Raw genomic sequence first — 6,555 nt, 5'->3', positions numbered from 1 at the left:
TTCTCCCCACATTTGTTAAGGGGATCAGTGCAGTTCTTAAATTAGTAACATGTTCGTTAAGTTAATCTGGTTTCCCCATTGACCTTGCTTGTCAGAAGGTCATCAAATGAGAATCACATGATTCTGGGACACTGCAGCCATGGTAAATGTGAGTCAGTTGTCAAGCATCCAAAGGTAAATCACATGACTATGGGGATGTTTTAATGGTCATAAGTGTGAAAAATAGTCATAAGTCACTTTTTTTCAGCGCCATTGTAACTTTGAATGATCACTAAATGAACTGCTATAAGTCAAGGATTACCTGTACTAGTTTATAAAATATTTTCTGTGTCCACATATATCTTCATTAGAGTTGTATGCCACTTTTCTTTCAAGAGATCAATGTAGCAAACAGAGCTCTCCCTCCTCCTCCTATTCTTCCCCACAATAACAAGGGTAGGTTGGGATGAGAGAGAGTGACTGGCCCAAAGTTTCCATGGATGGAGTAGAACCTGCTCTTAGTCCAACATCTTCCCCACTGCACCACATGGGGCTGGTTAGTTTGCATCTCTAGGGATAAGTTGCCCTTTTTATAAAAGAGAAGTAAAACAACGGGGATAGGATGAGGAGAAAGGTTGACTCCTTCCAGTCCTTGGGCACTGTCGTTGATGGCCATTTGGAAGTGGAATGATAGACACACTGGGCATCTGACTTCCATGCAGACATTTCCTGTGCCCAACATGCTCTCTATAAAGTACCATTCAGATATTACACAGCTCTTTATATTTCTAGGTCTAGCATTCTTCTGAAAAACCAGAAATAGCCTGGGAATAGCTTATGGCCCGAGGACTTCCAGGTTTATCCCTCAGGCAACTGGAAGGACAGCAAAAGTCCCTCTGGGTGGTGACACTGCATGTCATGGGGTGGGGAGGATGGAGCTGAAGATTAGGAATCCTCAAATTGCAACCCTTAAAATGATCCTGCGATAAAACTGTATGGACTGGACCACTGACAAGCCTTGTTACTGAAGCAGATTTGAGCTTGTCTGACAGGGCAGCACAAATTATTATTATAGGAACTACTTGTTTAAGGACCACTCATTTAGTGACTGTTCAAACTGTCCTGGAGAAAAATGCTACCCCTATTGCCAATGGTGAAATAACATTCAGCTTGCTTTTCAACTTCTATATGTTAATTAGGAGAAAGTGGGAGCAAATTTCCCATACTTTACCTTGAGCAGCCAAATCTGTAGGGTCACCACATCTGCAGTCACCGTGCTATTGCAGGAGAAATGCTCTTCTTTCAGCAATCTGAATAAAGATATTCTCTAACAAAATTTGTCAGCATTGGGGGACAATCCTGGGTACAAGAGGAAGAGTATGCCTGAAATAGCATCATCTCATGAAGAAAAGTAATGTCTTCCTACCCAAGACACAGTCACCCTTGACCCTGTCTCATGTCACCCCTATCTGGCCTATCTTTGATCAAAGATTGATTGGTCAACCTGGCTATCTAAGCTCTCCCAAATGTCCAAGTGGAATAAGGCTGAGCCAAGCCTCCCTATCTTTTGTTCTAGAATGAGAACTCTTAACCCTTCACTGGAGGCAAAGACGGTGGAGAGAAGGAAGAGAAACCACCACAACCCCAAGAACAATAAATGTCTTCACCAACTCTCCCTCCCTTTTGTTCCATAGGGAATAAAAATTGGGGAGGGGGGAGGAGGAGAAGAAAAATAAGAAATAATAAAAATAATAATACGACTAATAATTTATAAAGAAATAGGAAAAAAAGACTGGGTGGGAAGAAGAATATTAAAATTAGAGATGATAAATAGGGCGGAGGCAAGGCAGCAGGCGAAAGAGACACAAAGATGAAGGGTAGGAAGGAAGGACAAAAAGCAAGAGAGGGGAAGGAAGAATGACAAAGACAAAGAAAAATGAGAGAAGTGGGGATGAAAAGAATGAGCAGACAAAGGAGTGGAGATTGAGAGCTGGAGGGAGAGAAGATGATGGTCCCAGCCGAGGAGGCATGCCCCCCCCCTCCACTCCTGGCGCAAGGATCATACCCTGCTTGGCGGATAAGCCTTCTTCCTTAAATTTCTGCGGAAAATGGGGCAGGGGTTCCCCCCACTCTCCCATTCTCTTGCTCATTTTTGTGCTTTTATATCTGAATAATTAAGTCATCTGAATTCTTATGATTTACCATTTCCAATGATAAATAGTCATTACAGGAGTTAGCCAGTTGGCAGATCTTTAGCTTGAAGTTATAATTTGTCAAACTGCCATTAGATTCATGTTTTATGCTAATGAAGGTAGACTTATTGACTCAGGGTTAGGCAGTGACCGGGTCATCAGTGCCCTGAGGCAAGGCGGAGGTCAAAAGGTCAGAGGTGAAAGGAAGAGTGGGCCTTATGGATTTTCTCCAGGGTGTTTGTGATTTAGCCTTTCTAAATGATATTAAAGAAAAGTGTTTTAACAAGCCAGCCACAATATTGCGATGGTGAAGGGATAAATGTGGTACGTTGCTTTTTTTTATTGACTCCCTCAAGAAGAAGCAGCCTATTCATAGTGTCGAATTATAAAGATGGAATCTTGCTCTTGAATTCTTGCTCAGGAAATGAAGTGACTACATGTGAAAATCACAGTGTTTGAGTGTAAAATGACTCAGAAGCCATAAGGAGAGTGGTTCAAAGGCCGGAGGTGGTAGCTTCTAGTTTCCTGAACAGTTTCCCACCATCTCTTCAAATCTATTCTTCCCCTTCTTTCCCAGACTGAGCAGTTAACATGTCTTTCATGTTAATAGTGAATATAGGCCAACATGGACACTTAATGGCTGTTGTCAAACTGCTATATACGCCACTGATCTAGAATCCCACTGTTGTATTATGGCCCCTTCAGAACATAATATTTTTTTTCCTCCTTTATTTATCCATTGCTAGTTGTGCCTCTTATTAACCCCAAATGCAAATTCTTTGAAAGATTGCACTTTCAAACCATGTGGTTTAATTTGCAACATTCATTCCTAATTCAAGGTGTCAGGATTTTTTTTTTTCATTCATTCATTTGTTTGTGGGTCAGTGGCTGCATGTTTTGTAGTTGCTGAGAGGAGAAGTAAAAGATATATCTTTAAAGGTATGACAGGTTTTTTTTTCCTCAAATGACATTCTTTTTTCAGACAAAGGAGTAAATTGAATATTTCTTAGGAAATAATGTCTGAAATATGCCAGAGTCATTCAAGAGTCCTTCCGTTTTTTTTATCTCACATTTCTATACTTTGATTTGTATTTTGCCAATTGATGACTATGGGTAATTTTAAAAGTACACTTGCATTACAATCACATTTTTCTAAAATTGTTTATTTCGCTCCCTCTGTTTTTCTGATAGTGATTCAGTTTTCCTGTGAGGGGTGGGGGGAAATTACCCATTCTATTGATAGGTGCACATAGACAAGGAACTGCAATGTATGTACAAGGCTCTGGATTGAAGCAAAAATAAATAGCCCACGCAGAGCCTTATATGTGGAGTTAGACATGAATGAGCTTATCAGCCCAACAAAATTGTTTGGATCAAAGTCCATTTTAATACAGGCACGGACAGGCACTTCTTCAATATTTAGTAAATATTCTTTGTTAAGGTACCACAGATTTGAATAAATGAATGAAAAAGATCCTCGGCTGATTTTTCTAGTAGACACTAACATGGTTGTTCCTGTGGAAATAAATTGCAGAATAAGAGTTTGTGTTTATGTATCTGTATTTTTGTATGCATATATTGTAGCTCTCCAGTGACAGTCAACCATACGCATGTTTGTGTTTTAAAGAAAGTCAGTCAAACAAAATGAATGGGGTTGGCGTTAGTAACCTAGTTCACTTTTAGTAGGAATATCTGGAAAATTGTTCCATGGCATTCTGTCAGTGTATCTTCTTCCAGTCTCCAGAGGCCTTATCAGCCCTTGTGTTGGTTGATTCTGGTATTTATTTGTCCTAATCAGCAAGTGAGATAGTGAGCCTTTCACACCTGACTCTGCATTCTTGCAGTGGCCAGCCCAATGCTTAAAGGGACATTCATAGGAACATGAATGCAATAATGTCACTTCCTAATTAATGTACCTCCAAATAGTATAATGTTAATAGGACCCTGCAAATTTTAACAGAGTGTAAAGAAACCAATAACAAAATGTAGAATGCATAAAATGTTATTAGCTGTGATAAACTATCTGAATTCATTTATTTATTTGTTTCATTTCATTTCACTTCTATGAAATCTAACAACACTTGGCATTTTACATGGTATAAAAGAAATCAATTAAAATATCCAAGATACATTAAAAACAGCAATAGAATACAGTAATCAAATCATAGCATGACAAAACATGTACAGAATGTTTGTACATGAAGTAACAATATAGTGAAAAAATAAAAATAAAAATAATAAACTCTGGCACAGGGGATAAACTTCACAGAACATTCTCTGAAATCGTTTGGTTTTTAATATCCTTCTATGTGCCATCAGGGAGAGTGCTAATCTCCATCATGAGATTATTCTAAAGCACCAGCATTGCCTCTTGAAAAGGAGGGCTTCCTAATTTTAGCTCCCCTCCCCTCCTGGGAGTGTGGGACTTTTAAGTTTCTCCCTCTTGATGATCTAAAGCTGGGCTGATTTAAGTTGGCCTTGTAGGCACTCAAACTATAAAGGGTTTTATAAAACAAAACCAGCCCTTCAGATTGTACCTGGAAACCATCTGATAACCCTTGCAGGACCTGCAGTATCAGTGTTTGTATGCACCCAGTATCAAGTGCTAGTTAACATACCGGCTGCTGGATTCTCTACCAGCTGTAATTTCCAAGTAGTCTTTGTACACTGTAAAGTTAAACTGTAAAATGTACAGCTCTTTATAGTAATATTCCTAGGTTGTATTGAGGGTATGAGTTACTATAGCCACTCCTCATACACCTGGTAAAGCTGCAATTTATGCTCCTTCCAAAGATGAATAAAGGAACCTCTTGCCACAGCTTCCACTTGCAGTCCAAGCACTGGCTATGAGAAGGACATCACCACCATCACCCCCAAAAAATCATGGACCTGCTTCTTCAAGAGTACTGTTCACTTGTTCAGTGACAACATTGATGTTTATAGAGAACTGCAATGGACAAACACTACCTCCACTTTTTTGGATTCATCTTTAGTTTGTTCTCTCCTATCCAACTTCTTGCAGCTTCCAAGCACCAGGATATGACCTTGACAACATCATCCCTACAGCTCAGAGTGGCAATCTATAATTGGGTATCTTCAACATACCGATGACATCATATCCCAGACTTCCAAATGACCTCTCTCAGTGGTTTCATATAGCTTTTAAAGAGCAGAGGAGACAGAGCCATATACCCCACACAACAGACTAAAACCACCCAATAAAGAAGGAGCAGCACCCCTGCAAAACAGTGCTTCCAAATCCTGTAGATGGTACAGCACGTTGTCTCAATTGATGGCATTGAAATCTATCAAGCAGTTTCAAGGACCAGACGAGACATCCTCTCCCCATCCAGGAGAATGACCAATGCTGTCTCAGTTCCATTCCCCGGACTTGAAGCCTGACTGAAAAAGGACTAAACAAGGGCTGTCCAACTTTGGCAACTTTAAGACTTGTGGACGTCAACTCCTAGAATTCTCCAGCCAGCCACAACGTCTGGGGAATTCTAGGAATTAAAATCCACAAGTCTTAAAGATGCCAAAGTTGGACACCCCTGGTAGATGCAATCTACTTCTTCTAGGATTGATGTAGTCTCAAAAATCTTTACTCCAAAAAGAAAGAGACTGGGCAATAGTTGTTAAGACCATTGGATCCAGGCAATCCTCAGGAGGGGCATATCATATTCTCCTCCAAAACGACTGGCAAACCCACCCACCATTGCAAAGAGATGTTGACAATCACCCAGATCCAGGTGATTACATCATATCTACCAACTCCTTACAATAGCCTAGAATAGACAGGCAGAAACTCAAGTTACAAGTGCCCTCTGAAAGCAATTTAATACCATTATTTTGTCCCAAGTATCTATCTAGATACTTAAAATACCAGTTTCATTGGGATTCCATTATTTTTCTTGAAGACTTACAATGCAATCATATTCATATTTATTCAGAAGTTAAACTTACATCCAGATGCATTAAATTCAAACCTATGTCTCAGGGAATTTATTTATGAGCAAGCTTATATCAGGGTTCTCTATTAGAAAAATTAAATGTGAATAACAACAACTTGACAGGAAGAAGTCAGAACAAAGAAGGAGACGGAATACAGGACCTTCTAGTATACATTTCTTATTATTGGACTTTATTGGGATTTTTGCATGCTGGTGTAAAGAAACTTTTTGAAAAGTTCAGGCGGTATTACATTGCCTATCTATCCTTTATCTGGACATTATTACTGTAGGGTAGTGGTGGCGAACCTATGGCACAGGTGCCAGAGGTGGCACTCAGAGCCCTCTCTGTGGGCACACATGCCGTTGCCCCAGCCTTGCCTCCGCCCGTGACCCCCTTCTCACCAGCAATCTTCCTGAAGGGGAGTCGCCCCTGA

Source organism: Crotalus tigris, unplaced genomic scaffold (genome assembly GCF_016545835.1).
Source record: "Crotalus tigris isolate CLP2741 ecotype Arizona unplaced genomic scaffold, ASM1654583v1 scf7180000018931.1341448, whole genome shotgun sequence".
In the NCBI taxonomy this organism is placed as follows: Eukaryota; Metazoa; Chordata; class Lepidosauria; order Squamata; family Viperidae; genus Crotalus; species Crotalus tigris.
This window is presented reverse-complemented; position numbering follows the sequence as displayed.